We start from the raw sequence: 16172 nt of genomic DNA, 5'->3' as shown, positions 1-16172 counted from the left end.
CACATTCACACCTACACATTCACACACTGATGGCAGAGGAGGCTACACTAATGCCGTTTTCACATATGCACTCCGGATAATATCTAGATATTTACAGAAGGATTTCTCCGGAGATTCTCTCGACCTAGCCGTTCACATATGCTCCTCACAGCGGGGGACTTTCCCTGTCAGAGGGGAGGGGGGGGGGGGGATTTCCCGAGGTAAGACGTGACGTAAATAAACAATGTGGAAGTAGCGGCCGAAGCAACAGAGTCCGCTACACGACGCTATAATGAGAATATTTGCCTTTATATCAATGCTATGTGTAATCCAATGGAATGACAACATCCACAAAAGAGAGGAGAACAACAAACTGACCAACAGAAAACAGAATGCAGATGTTTAATTAGAGCACGGAGATCATAGAGGTCGCGTGCAGACACTTTAGCCGGTCACTATATAAACGTCACTCTCTTTTCATTGGCTGAAATTGAAATCTCCGGAGTATATGCTGCTGCGTTCAGACTTCAGCTCACTCTGATTTTCTGCGTATAAAATACTAGAGGTCTGGCCGGATAAACTCCAGGTAAAGTCTGCGCGAAAAATGCTTCTGTTTGCGTTCACACATACCCTAAAGAACCTCCGAGTAGACAAATCTCCGGAGATTTTCAAGGAGATTTCTGTATGTGTGAAAAGGGTTTTAGTAAAGTGACCATCAGAGGGAACTAATCCCATTTATACACTTTCATACGCCGCTGACAAAGCAGAAGGAGCAATTTGAGGTTAAGTGTCTTGCCCAAGGACACATCCAACATGTTGCTGCAGGAGCTGGGGATCAAACCCCTGACCTTCAAATTGAGATGACCGTCTCTACCAATTGAGCCGCAGCCGGTTCTTACCAATGCTCAAGAAGGAGAGAAAAAAGCCTATTTTGACACTAAATGAAAAGAACCCAGACTGCTTCTGTGTTAATCACGAGGAAAAAGAGAACCTATGTAAGATAAGTGCTGTAATTTAGTGCACTTAAAAAAACAAATTATGTTCCAGTTTATAATGGTGCATTGGAGTCGTTGCAAATCAAAAGACCCTGATTGTGTTTTCTCTTGTGTAAATGGCATTGGGTAACATTCAGTGACTAAGTGACCTGGATCTTTGTCATCTCAGCTACATCCACAATCTTTGACACTCCAGACAACCGGGGCAGTGACGGCAGCATGCAAAATGTGTCACCATGATGTAGCTGCTGAGCAGTGACAAAGAGGAGTGTCTTTGACTGCGTTCCACTGTTATTACTGTGGCTGTGACAATGCCTCTTGTCCTGTCACTCGCACACCATTTACAAAGAGTGAACCGGAAACACTTAATGCATGACTGACACAGTCTCACCAGATGTTCCAACAGCTGTCTTAAGATGCTTTCCTACTAACGCATGGAGTAACCGCATGCAGACATCTCCACAGGAATGTTTGAATTAAGCAGATGAACACTTTACATGATCATTTCTTCTCCAGTGTAAATATAGAGGTTTCTAGATACATTTAAATATTTGGCTTCAATGAATTTGCAAGTTTATAAAGTTGTTACACTACTATATTCTGCTATGTCCCAAATTTGACCCTAAATGGAACCAGAATTCACATGCTCAACAAATGTGCTGAATTCCGTTTTGAAACAAAGAGGCTACGTCTTCTTTTTAAATAACGTCCCATCTATGGAATCAAACCAGGCATTCTGCAGAAATATCGTGTGCAACCTCTCTCAATAAAATATTAGGACTTCCTCTTAGGGCCCAGGGACAACAGATTTTATTTTTTATTAGCTAGCTAGCTAAATCTGGTACAAAGCACCTCTTCTCTTCTGAGATTAATGTTTTTTTTGTACACTGTCCCTGATTCAAATAAACGATTAAACTTAAGCTTAAACTTAAATACCATTTGTAATTCAATTGTTAAAACATATAAGTTGATCACTTGGTTTTAGGGGTTTAAATGTTGCCTTCATTGTTAATTGTTGATGTTGATATTTGGCTTGTTGGGACAGAACAGTATAGAGTTAGACTAAAATGACATTAAATCCATCATAAATATTGACAATTCCAATGCTTGCACCAATATAAGTGACTGCATCAGACCGTGAGTCTCCTGGAAAAGAGGTTAAATGGGTCAAACAGTCCCGGTGGGGGGGGGTTACATGTGTAAGTACAACAAACCAGCATCATGTCATAGAGTGGCTAGCTGTTAAGAGTATAGATTGAATTCATGTGACAGTCCAGCCTGTAGCTGAGTCAGTCCTTCTGCTGTTTGTCACAGAGTTTTTAATGTCTTTTTTTCTGCTGCTGCAGCAACTAAGGGAGTTGAAATTAATAATTTACACGATGCATCAGGTTGCAGACGTGGACGATTCTGCATCGACGCAGGGACAGAACATTATCGACACTGCCAGGGTTGGAAAATCAGCATCTGCCACTCGACAAATGCGGGTCTTTAGTGCAGTGTCGAGTGAATTTGTTCACCCGATGGCCACAGTGGCGGTTTTAAAAAACAAAAATAACACAGGCTAACAGAGTGATTTGTGACAGATAACATTGTAAATTGAATCCCGGTCCTGTGCTTATTCTCTTTTGATTTTATGAGCAGAGCCGGCGTGTGTCAATGTTAACTATGATAGACTATCTGCTGAAATGCTTTGGCTCTGTGTCTCTGTAGCCGAATGCAGCAGGATTAGCATCACCATTTCAGCGGGTCTACCTGCTGAATGTGTGTTTAAACTGATGTATTGCCGTCTTAAGTCCAAGATGATTAGAAGAAAAGGGCGGTGGCGGTGACGGTGACTCAATGTCAAAGGATCATCTGTAAATACTATTACTCCCAACAGTGTTAATCAAAAATCACCTCAAAGTGTAGCTCCGCTAAAGCTGCGTTCATTCCATGATACAAAAGATTACTTTTATGACAAGTTCTTCACAATAAAAGCTCCTGGCAAATAGGTTGTCGTAGCACTTTAAATGTAATGCAACTTAACAAAACCCAGACGTCTGAAATACAAACGCAGCAGAGAAACAAAACTTGAAACCGCACAGATTCAGTTAGAAGCTTCAACGTCCTGAGAAGTGAACACACAGTGACTTATCATTATTACCTATACATGATCTATCAGAATCAGAATCAGAATCAGATGTATTGGCCAGGTATGAATTTAACTTCGATGAACTGTGCTCTCTTATGAACAGGTACAACATTAAATATCAACAATAAACATAATAAGAAAAGAGTAATATTTACATGACAAAATATGAAAACGGTGCAGTGGTGAATAGTGCAAAAGATGCTGAAGTAACATGATAATAAGTTCAAAAATGCAGTTATGTGACAGATGGGTCAATTAAGATGATCTAGGCTATATAACTTGTTTATTTTGGTTTACAACGTAAATACATTGATGTTGACATTGACGCCTTAAGCACTTTCTAAATGGAAAAAAAGGAGCTCATATGTATCTGCCTGCTTTTCTTCATTTATGAAAAAGTAGCTTTTGTGCAATAATATAGAAAACCTCTCCTAATATAGGATAATCAAAATCGAATCGAAATCGTGAGACCAGTGAAGCTGCATAAACTTGGCAAGTTTGTTTAAAAAAGACCTTCTGAGACAACAAAGCATCAGTCTCCTCCTCACTACATGAGCAACATATAGTTCCGGACTTGATCTTGAATGAGAACCTCTTATGAACTTGTAAACATTTTATTATTCAGTGCAAGCGTCCTTGAGCCTGATGCCATACCCACTATCTACAGCAAGAGTACGGATGATAGCACTCTGAAATGTTATGTATAAAAGTAGGTTTGCTCCCTGTATAATTTCCATATTTCAGCTAAATAATTCAGTCTCCATGTTTATCCTCCCTTCTTGCACTATGCAAAGGGTCAGAGTGGATTATGACGGTAATAACAGCCTCCAAATTAAACACCAAAGCCAGGCAGTTGAATACCCCTGGGCCTAAAAGCTAAATTAATGAAGCCATGTGGTATTAAAAAACAACCAGTTAGCCTATATGCTCTTGTTCTTACATCAACTGCTCACGCTGCAGCAATGAAAAACAGCTGCCATGACAGAAAAAAAGAGGAAGAATGAACAGAGAGTAGAAGAGAGCGACTGCAGCACTCCTGCCTACATCTCTGTCGGACCATGTAAGTGCACATCTAACCCCGACTCTATCACCTGTGGTAAAGGCCTATGATACAATGATGTTTAAACGATGAATAAATCATCTCTGCTGTACTGAAAAGCACCCCTCTTTGTCCTTCATATCATTGAAATGTTGGCTGTTATTGCTCTTTAATGTGAGAATGTGAGCAGAAGGCAGAGACTCACAATAGAAGGGAAAAGTGACAGAAGGGTGTAGCTGAAGTTACTTGTTACCCTGTTTGATCTAATTGGGCTTGAAACTAAAAGTGTGTGGGCATGACTTCAGAAATCAAATGCCAAAATCGATTAAACATAAAATTAATAAAAATAAAATTCAACTAGTCTAGAGTTAAGAAACCTCTCTGAAAACAGTCAAAATTGAGTACAATTGTTTGAGGTTAAAGTCTTTCTATGTGATTTTTCACACTTAAATATAATATAAATCAAGTCTATCCTCTGAAAATAACTCTGTGAGTCATGACTGTCTACAATGGGTGTAACACCCGAGTCCCACTGTCTGTGATGCTTTCAGAGTTTTCAGAGTCCTATCTTCAGTTTGTTTACATCGCCAGGACGGCTGGCCGACTCCTCCCCTCGCGAATAAAAGTTGTTTAATTGAGGGACTAGAGAAAAGAAGAATAACATACTGTACTCACTGCTTAACTGTGTTTCTAGATCACGCTCATTTCAGGTAAATTTACATGCAGTGTGAAGATACCAGCATAATAAAGATCGCTAGCATTAGCATGCTAACACAACAATGCAGCGCGAGTTGTTTTGGTTTCATGCTGGTGCTCAAGGGCGACATCTGCTGGATCAAAAAAATCGCATATAAAGCCTTTAAACAATCTTACTTGGTATGATAGCAGTGCTAGCATCGTCAGCATTTGGTCCTCCTTGCAGGTTAATGTCCTCACGCCTGTGTTTAATGCGGCTGGCATCAATGTCAGTTCAACCTGACACAGCCTTACACAAATTATCATCTTTATTTTTTTGGATAGAAATACTGCCAAACCACGTAGCTCCTACAAGATGCTATCTGTTCACAGTGCTTGTTCCCTTCGAGGCAGGAGAGCCAAAAGACAATGCAAACTGAGTTACAGCTTGGACATGATATTTGACCTCCATTGATCACCCTACATACTTATTCAGACACAGCAGCAAGACATCAACAAGCACACAATATGAGACAGCCTTTGAGTCTCTTCAAAGACACGGTGTGAGGCAGTTAGAGGCAAGGGGACAAAAGTCCACTTTCAACCCTCTTTGCCCCAACGTAATAGTCTGTAATTGTTTTACACGCTGAGCGCTGACATCCTGCGGGCTCTCCGGGAATGAGATGGATTTCATTTCCATTTTCAGTTCTGTGTGGATGAGTCCTGGCCTGCACTGCTAATAAGCAGATTCGCCTCACTTTAAACACTGGCTTAATTACTGATTCTTGGCTGACCTTGCTGTCTGAACTTTGCTTTAGAGCATCAATTGTGGCTCGTCAATTTCTATGTTAATGAACACTAGAGGCGATGGAGAGGGACAGGGAGGGGACAATTGTTTTTAGACAAAGTTGATGTTCCGGGGAGGAGTTATGTGATTAAAATACTGTTGAGTAACCTTGTGTAGAAATGTAGAAAAGACAAAGGTAATTCTTTCTTTTTGTAATGAACTGATTTGACTTATTTTGCAATGTCATACGTCGCAAAACTAAGGTTTTTTCTCACTGCATGTACGCCGATAACTAAGTGAAAATATTGAAAAAAAAAGACAGTGTCCCAAAGAGAAATCCAACCCCAACATTGAAGAGATCACCCTCGCTGTCTTTTCCAGACTTTTAGATGTATAGAGTCGTAAATCTGAAATCAAAATAATCCCTTCCTTTTTTTGAGATCTCACTGTTTTCCATTTGTCTTCTTTCATCCCTTGTACTCAGCTGAGTGTACGGACATTTCAAGGGTTGCCGCTCTAATCTGAAAAAAAAGGACAATGGATAGGATTAGGGTTAAAGCCATATCTAATCTAGCATAAGTCAAAAAGCCAAAAACCATTGGATCAGTCACTTAACGTAATGGTCAGAACAGAAACGTGAACTTGCATGTAGCTTGCTAAGATTTGATTCATGCAATTGCAAAAAGATATGAAAATATTGCACAATGTGACGTAAAAAGTGACGAAAGCTGCTGATGTTGGAAAGCGAAGGTGGATATTTTTACACATCCAAATGTTTCAATCATCTGCTGTTCATCATTTTAAAAGCTTCTAAACTGGGCAAACCAAGCAAAAATACAAAGTTTGGATGGTACATTGTCTCATAGAAAAGAAAACACTAGATTGCTTACATCATCAATTTATTTTTTCAATCTCTGAAAAGCCCTAACTCTGTATCCAGTGATTGAAAAGGTTGTGTTTTGTATAACAGTCATTAGCTATTTGTAGATACGAAGCTAAAACAGCGAATATGCCACAAGGCTAGCAGATGACATCCTAGAATGATGTGTGAGCACTTAGAACTGGGAAATAAATTCATACATTGCCTGTTCTTCCCATTCTGCCATCTGTAAATGGGTAACAGCAGAATGAGGACTTTTTTAGGGAGTGTTTATGATTACAGTAACAGTCGTGCTTTAATTAAAGGGACGGCAGTAGCTCAGTCTGTAGGGACTTGGGGTTTCTGCACGGACCAAAGTATAGCAGTTGGTCTGGTTGTTGGAGAGTCCCAGGTTATTTCCTGAGAACTGCCGAGGTGCCCTTGAACAAGTAACCAAACCCCAAAGAGGTCAGTGCACATGTGTGTATTTTAGGGCTTTGTGTGTGAGTAGCATGTCTCTCAATAACAGAGGAATATAATAAATTAATGAAGAAAATTAAATATTGAGCCTCAGTTTCTCCATTCTTTTTTGTTGGTTATTCTTTTTTTCTTCATTTTTTTATAATTTATATTGCTTTCATGCTTTCCATCAGTCCTACTTACAAGTTTTTATCAACCAAAATAATACCATATTTTGTGTGTATTACTGTGGTAGAGGGTGGGGGGTGGGATGTGAGGGACGAGATTTGTGTGACATGAATGAATGGGACATTAATGTACATGTTTCTATATTTATTTAATTATATATTTATATATTGTGTTTTCTCTGTTTTGTCTTGGGATATAAAGGTCAATATCTCATGTGATCCTGATTTCACTCTTGAAAAGTGTAACTAAGTTAAATGTTGGTTATTCTTGTCTTTGTTTTTACATTTGTGTAACAGGAGGGGTGCTATGAAAACGGAATAACAGACACCTATATGAAGACGTGATCTGGATAATCCTCAACCTTAACCCGCTTTCAACATGTGATACAGAAAAAGTGCGTGGATAGGAGCACTTGTGAAGCTTTACATTACTGCACCATTGGGATACCTTCCCTTATTATCCTCTCCTGTAATCCTTTGGATGGAAAACGCTGATTCTACTCCAGTCTTCTGATTAAAAGGAAAAAGCTGCATCTGGGAATCATCAGGAATGCTCCCGTGACAGCTCTGGATGGAGGTTCTTTTATTGGCTGCTTGATGTATAATTCAGGTTAGATGGAAGACCTCAATGAGACTTGGTAATATTGTTTACGGGTGTTCCAGCATTGATGTTACCATACCTCAAATTCATTTAGATAGACAAGGTTTCAATAACAGTAAGATCTTTGTCAACGTGAAAAGACTTCAAAATTGTTTCCATTTACTGTTAAACTCTTTGAACTGAGCAACAAAACATCTTAACCAAGAACACTAAAGAATCATTTTCGTTGCAAATCTACAATTTTTATTATAGCTGCTTGTTGGAAGATCCCATAATCCTGACTATATATAACACTTATTTTACAACAGTTATGATTCATATTTTTTACAAAAAACAATTTGTCAAATGGCAGTGGGAAAAGAATGTCAAAAGGTCATTCATAGGTCACGTACTGGAAGTATCCAGAGCTCTAAAGCAGGTTTCAGCCCATTGTTTCACTGTCAGTTCCAAAACGGTTTTACTGCACACTCTCCATTCTCATAGTAGTTTTTTTTCTAAATCTCTCAAACACGACCATACACTACTTCTCCACACCTAAGGGCTACAAAACACTATAGTTTGCAACTAGTTTGTAAATGTAGGTGAGCATTTCGTAGCTAAAGAGATTGATATTTCTAATGTTGGGTTGGTGGTGACCAAAACAGAGGTAAAAAAAAAAAGTAGTGTAAATATTGTATTTGTATTTGGGGAGGGGATCTTGTGGGGAATACTGCTGGAATATAGGGTTCCTGGGCTGTTGCTATGAGCCAGCTATAGTCCCTGTGCGACCAAATGCTCTGCACAAAGTCAGACTCGTTCCAGGTGCGTGTTGGCCTCTGCCAGGGTTTGCGCCTTGTCACTGATTCTGTTTCTCTTTTTTTTCTTTTTTTTTATGGAAAAAAATTATGTATCTGCTTTTTGGAGATGATGAGGTTTTCATAATAATAATAGTAAAAAATAATAAATTAGATTTATATAGCGCTTTTCTAAATACTCAAAGTCGCTAAGACAAGAAACAACAAAAAACAAAGCAAAAACTAAGAGAACAATACAACATAGAAGTAGTGTCGAGGGAAGAGGATGAGAGTCAGTGGTTGTAGGCAGTGATGAAAAGGTGAGTTTTTAGGAATAGTCCTTTTGGATGAGACCACCAGCAGGCATCGGGATGTGAAGTGTCCGGATGAGGGTCAGTAGCTACAAATGACGTCATAGTTCGCTGCTGGGAAACACCAGCGGAGTGCTCCCTCCAGGTGGGGAGTGGGTCTTTGCTCCAAGTGAAGGAGTACAAGTATCTCTAGGTCTTGGTGGTAAGATTGATCGTGAGATTGACAGGCAGAACGGTGCAGCATTTGTAGCATTGCTGGCGTGGTGCTGGACCGTCGTGGTAAAGAGGGAGCTAAGCCTAAAGGAAAAGCTTTTGATTTACCCGTCTATCTACGTTCAAAAGCTAACCTATGGTCATAAGCTTTGGGTAGTGACTGAAAGTATGAGATTCCTGATACGAGCAGCTGAAATGAATTTCCTTAGGAGGGTGGCTGGGCTCAGCCTTAGAGATAGGGTGAGGAGCTCGGACATTCAGAGGGGGCTCGTAGTAGAGTCGTTGCTCCTTTGCATCGAAAGTAGCCAGTTGAAGTTGGTGGATTATATATCCCACCTGGCAGGGGGGGAGGAGTCTCAGAATCCCCCCAGGAGGATTTGGAAAGTGTTGATGCCGAGAGGGATGGCTGGGTTGACTTGCTTAGCCTGTTGCTTACCCTAGGCAGGCAGAAGGAGGTGGACGCAAGAAGAAACTTCCTGTGAATGGAAATGTTGCTTAGTTACTGTAGATCCAAACCTTTGTTTTTTTATTTGATGCTTCAAGTTTAAAGTGGATAATATGTCAGTTTTGTGTTGAGAGCTTCTTCTGCCCCCAAGATGCCAAAAATCGGCTTTTGTTATACGTTATGTATTTATATATACTTGTAGAATTTGTGGGCGTAAATATTTGATCTGTTTTTCCTTTTATACCAGCCCTGTTTTAAGTTGCTCATTGATTTGAGATCTTTAACTCCAGTGGGCAGACTGTATGGTTTATTTGCTGTTGGTTAATGGTTCATTTTTTTTATCAATTTCCCTTTGAAGAATTTAATTTGCGGGTCAGACTCGTTCCACTTGCGATTTTTAATCTACACCGCCGTCCATTATCTCGGTATTGACGTCTGATGTTTGAACAATTACGCTCCTCCCGGGCGTCTCGGCAATCCCACAACTATAGCCCTCACAAATGCATCTTCAAAGGGCGAGTTTTTCAGAGTGACGCTCACTGAGCTCTTTCTTCCTCTCCTCCTCACTGTTTTCAAGAGATACAGCTTACACTGTTTTTTTTTTTTTTATAAGGTTCTTGTGATTTTTTATTTCTCTCTGTGGGATGGAGATGGTTTGTTGGTGAGCTGCAGAGAGAGAGAGAATCTAGTTCCCTGTTGAAAAATTTAGCAGTACTCAGCATGCTGAAAGAAGCTAAGCTGTATGACGCGATGAATGTTACTCCTGCTTCTCACAAAACTCTCTCAGCACAATGTAAAATAACAAGGCGGTGAAAAAGTTTGGACTAAAGATATCATCCTTGCATGCTCCTCTTACAAAACAAACCAGTGGGAATGGGTGACTTAATGTCAAACATGAAAATGTATGTTTTTTTTAGTACACTTGACTGCCTAAGCAGAAGAAGACTTTTTCTGTTTTTTTTTTGGTCTAAATATTAAAAAAATATGACATTGAAATATTAAAGAGGTAGGCTGTGTTCTAGGACTTCTGTGTCATAACTAAGTCTCATCACAGTGCTGCATTAGCTGTTATATGATGGAGGGCTTTGAGGTTGTGCACATCCAGCTGTGGGCGGTACATTCTTGTAAAAGCCTAGAAAGACAAGTTGTTCTGGAATTAGCAACAATGTTTGTTCTACTCCTCAGCTTCCCCTTGACTCTCATCCCTTTTGCTACCTTTAAAAAAAACAACCTTTATTTTTTCTTTAGTACGGGCCAGCTGATATCCTTTTAAACATCACACAGTAGTCAAGGTCAAGCTTTGAGCCTGTTTTCAGACGTCGATAAGACCGAAACCATGACATTTAATAAGCACAGACATGTCCTAATATACCAAAGAACCATCAGTTTTATTGTATAACTTCATGAAGATCTCTTACATGTTCCCAGTACCAACTATCCATCAAGCAAATTTGGTATAAAAAAGTATTTATCTTTTTTAGAAAAACAAAAAAACATTTTGGAAAGTAGACTATTTATTTGTTTTTTGATTTCAATGGATTGCTCTGGCAGTTTGCCGTGGTTTTGTGCTGGCACAGATGTGAAGACCAGATGAGGGGGGTGTTTGGGGGGGGGAGGCATCATCTCCACAATTACAGGAAGGTCATGACCTGCTGTCACGGCAACCACTTGGCACCCGTTTGGAAACTGCTTGGCATCCTCAACCTGCAGATTTCATAAACCTGCAATTAGGCGCTGGGCATGTATCAGTCAGCACACTGTGTGAAACATCTGCTTCTGTGTGTGTGTGTGTGTGTGTGTGCGTGTGTGTGTGTGTGTGTGTGTGTGTTGTTGTTGTTGTTGTTGTTGTGTGTGTGTTTAATTCAGTAATGGAGATTACAGGGGAGACAGACAAATGACCGGCAGGTAAGAAAGAGATTGATGAGAGACAGAGAATAATTTTGCCAAGCATGCTGATTTGCAAAATGAGTCGCTTCATCCTTTAAAAAAATGTCCCCGTTGTGAGGTTAATAAAAGTTGATTTTATTTTATGAAATGATTCATTTGACAAAACCTCTCTGCAGGTCCCCTTAACTCTATGAATTGTTGTAGTGTCTTTCAGCTTGTTGTTTTATTTCACATTACTGCACACTATTCTTGCTCGGCATCACCAATTTATTGGTTCCAAAAATCACAACATTTCCGTCCCTCTTGACCCTTTGTCAGCAAGAGTTCAGAGTGACCAAAACGTTGTGATTTTTTTCTAATTAATTGGTGATGATGAGCAAGAATAGTGTCCTTTTTTGTGATCAATTTTTTATTTAGAAATGTACAAAGAAATTACATCTTATATATTTTTTTTCAAATGAATGGGAGCACCTAATTTAAATTACTTTTTTCCCATTTCAGTTCTGACCTTAGGAACAGAGAGTAAGAAAAGTTCCTGGGACTGAAGATTGTTAGTTCCTGCTCTCTCCTGACTGACGTCGGTCAGAAGGTATGAAGGAAAGAGGTACGAGAATAGCTTAGTAGATAAGAAAATGTCATGTCTGTCTGTGCAGGACTAAGATGACTATCCAACCCGAGCATACGTGTGTTAGGAGTTAGTGGAGATCAAAAAGTCCAAATGAAGGAAAGTGTTGCTTTGTCTCATCTGAATGAGTAAGTAGGAAACTTACTTAGCATAATAAATGTATAAGATGATGGCAGAGAGTGCAAAACAGTCACTACTAAATTACTCAATGATGTTTCATGGGTAAACTCCAGTGGATCTGAATGAACCTCTTTGTTAATAGTGATCAGTGGTGAATTTAAATGTATTGAATCAAAGCCAGTATGGTGTAAAAAAAAAGTATTTATCCAAATGATAACCTCAAACTATTTAAAAAGAACAGAACAGATTAAGGACTTCTATGTTGGAAACCATTTGTCCTTTTTTTTGTCCACAAGCTACATACATCTGCCTGTGTCCCCATGAGAATTCAAGTTCTAATTTTCAATTTGAAAACCAAGGAAATTAATTGTTTCTTTATCTGATTGCATCCTAATGCAAAGTCTATTTCTGTCTGTGCGGGGAAGTGGGACATGATTCTCATTCCTGATAACGCTCTTTAAAGAAAACCGGTCCCCTTTTTGAAATAATTGGAAAGCTTTTACATGAAGCTGCTTCTGTCCTGTTACTGTACTGACACCAGAAGCGACTGCGGGGAACAGTTAGATTAAGAAACCTGGAGAACGCTGCAGCAGCAGGGGAGGAAACAGGGAAGTTTAGGAGCAAGAAGCCCTATGATCTCTCTGCAGTTTCTATGGCATCACTCATGCAGCATTCATCCGCTGAATATTTATCAGGCAGCAGTATGTGAGTGAGCGAGTGAGTGACTTAATGAGTGGGTGAGTGAGTGAGTGAGTGAGTGGGTGAGATTGTTTAAAGAGAAGGAAGAGGAGGATTTATGTCATATCAGTCAGGTTCTATATTTTCTGCATGACGGGAAAACGGTCAGGTACCTACTCACACTCTGAAAGCAGAAAGTGTGGAGGCAGACACGTCTGTGACGAGTTTCCTGAGCCCGGGGCGAGCGTGGTTACACAAGACTGCCCGCCACACTTTTCTGCTTCCAGTGTTCAGACACCACACATCCTGATGAGGTTTGATAAAAAAAAAAAAGAGAGGTGATTGTCCTCAAATTGACCTACAAGAACAGCTGTATGTTCTCCAGCTGTTAGACGTCTGAGAACATGATAGCGTTCTTTTATTGTTACATCACTGACGCTGTGTGAGATTATCTGCAGATGTTATTAGTTCACCTTCATGGAGAGCAATACCATTAAAAAAAAAAATAGACTGACATTCAAAGAGGGTTTTCTCTGTCAGATTTTTATCTTTAAAATATTTAAATGTGATGTCTTTTAGTGGAATGTAACTAAATACATTTACACACTCATGTAGAAGTACGGTTACATTACCTGATAAGCTACTTTTAAAGGTTTTATATGGGATTTTTTGATCCAGCAGATGTCGCCCTTGAGCACCAGCATGAAACCAAAACAACTCGCGCTGCATTGTTGTGTTAGCATGCTAATGCTAGCGATCTTTATTATGCTGGTATCTTCACACTGCATGTAAATTTACCTGAAATGAGCGTGATCTAGAAACACAGTTAAGCAGTGAGTACAGTATGTTATTCTTCTTTTCTCTAGTCCCTCAATTAAACAACTTTTATACACGAGGGGAGGAGTCAGCCAGCCGTCCCGGCGATGTAAACAAAGTGAAGATAGGACTCTGAAAACTCTGAAAGCATCACAGACAGTGGGACTCGGGTGTTACACCCATTGTAGACAATCATGACTCACAGAGTTATTTTCAGAGGATATACTTGATTTATATTATATTTAAGTGTGAAAAATCACATATAAAGCCTTTAACTCTATGTTATACTGCCAGTCCATTGAAAGTCATTAAAAAAACTATTTGGACTGTCAGAGCAACAAGTTTCTGGCTGATTCGTAGCTGGAACAGGTGAATTGATTTTTTTGCATTTGAGTAAAAAGTCCAGCAGAAGGAGAAGTTTCCCTGATCAGAATTGGTCTTTAGATAATCTACCAAACATGCTGCAGACATTTCCTTTGACTTCTAGCAAAGATAAGGGTGGCCATACAAGGAGAGTTTGTTGTCCGGAGTTGTGAAGACTTTGGCACATTTCTGATGTTTGACATTTGTTGTAAAAGACAGATAAGACAATAGAATCGTTTTCCCAACTATCCTAAGAGAGCTGTTTGATTCACACATAGGGCGGGGGAAAGACTGGCATTGAGGATTGAAAAGACACAGGTTGGTTGATGTAATTCATATTCTATAGTGAACATCATTATCAAAAAAATATCATTCAATCTGGCTCTCTAGTAAAATGCATTTCAGACATATAACTGAGATAGATTTTGAAGTGATACATTTCAAATACCGACAAAAAAAAGAACAAGATTTCAAACTGACTTTTTTACCCTTTTGTTTTAAAATATTCTGTACACAGAGTTTATACTCAGCTATATTTTGTGTGAGGTTTATTCTGACTTTGGTGAACCATTTCAATTGATCTGTGTTTTTAAATGGAACACCCACAAAATAGATAGTGACGGTGCTACGCTCATGCACCGGTTTAGCTCATTGGTTAAATCATACACCCCATCTTTAGAGGCCGTACTCCTTGTCACAGCAGCTGCGGGGTCCAATCCACCTTGGCCCTTTGCTGCATGTCTGTACTCTCAACACTTCCTGTCTCTCTTCAGCTGTCCTATCCAATAAAGAGTTAGTCTATGTAATATTATCACTCCAGCTAATATCGAGTCAATAGAGAGAAGAAAGAGATATTTTATTCAGTTAATTCCTTAAATTGATACAACAGTAGTAGAACATTTCAGCTTATCAGCACTGATGGCTCATACTTAGCCATAAGTGGAGATGAATAGAAGCCCTGATTCATTCACTATTGTTTTTCTACCTGCTCACCCACACAGGCATTCTATTAGATGTGACAGATTGGACCTTTTTGCTCGGGTTGAAAGTGACAGATTTATGCTGGGAGTTTTGTGAAGTCTGAACTGGACTGTAAAGAATGATTGAGGTGTCCTGCATGGCACGGGAGTAACAAAACTAACAGCAGAATCAGTAAGGGGTCATTTAAGACCTTCCTTTGTTACTCCCACACATGTGTGAGGAGAGGTGCAATCAGCAAATGATTACGTGGGATCAAAAGAAAATGTCATTGCACAGTGTTTTAGTTCATATTTTAATAGAAATGGAAGAGAGAAGAGGGGGAGGAAGAAAGGTTAAAACATCGACATTATCCCTTCTCGTTCCAGCTGCATGTCTGTGTTTGATTGTCAGCAGTTAGCAGCATGAGCTTCAGCTTTGAATCCAACCCCAGTACTTCCAATCCTGACCAAACCATGTAGTTTATGGACCTCAGACTGTCTTAGTATAGACGGTTTTGTTGCACTGCTGTTCATCAGTAGATAAGATACACACACAGGAGAAACAAATATCTTTGAAATTCAATGTTTTAGGATTTTAAACAAATTGTACAACAGTAAACACAACTTCACAACAACTTCAAATCAGTTTTTTTCAAATAGAATAGAATAGAATTACTTTATTGATCTCAAACTTGGAAATTGTGGCGTTACAGCAGCAGGTTATCCAAACACACAATATGAGCAAAAAACACAATGTTAGCAAATTTAAACATAATATAATATTAAATACAAAGTACATAAGCACTAAAAATATCAAAACTAAGAATGGGAATATATACAACCAGGATTTAACTTAGCATTACTAGTCTTAAATAGGAAAGATTAAATGTAAATGTGCAAAAACAGAGTTGACAGTATTGACATATGATTGACATTGACAAATGAAGCTGTGTTTCCTGAATATTCTTCAAACTCTGCTTGTAAAGTCTACTGAGACAAAGTTCCAGACAATTCCAGTAAAAAGTGACCTTATTACGTCTTTTTTTTAAAGAATACATGCCCTTTTGATAGACAGCATGAATCCAAGATCCTTGGAAACTTTGCGATTCAAAGATTCTTTATTGCTTTTCATGGCAATAACCCCTGTGTTTGTCCCTGAATCCATTGAGTTGCATGTGGAAACATCTTCAAGCCCTTTGAATTTTGATGCGATTACAAGCTCACTTCTCATATGAGGCTTGTACATGAGCTTATGAACTTTATTCAGGG

The sequence above is a fragment of the Labrus bergylta genome, chromosome 13, assembly GCF_963930695.1.
Source record: "Labrus bergylta chromosome 13, fLabBer1.1, whole genome shotgun sequence".
NCBI lineage: Eukaryota > Metazoa > Chordata > Actinopteri > Labriformes > Labridae > Labrus > Labrus bergylta.
The sequence above is the reverse complement of the archived record's forward strand: the minus strand, read 5'-3'. Positions refer to the sequence as shown.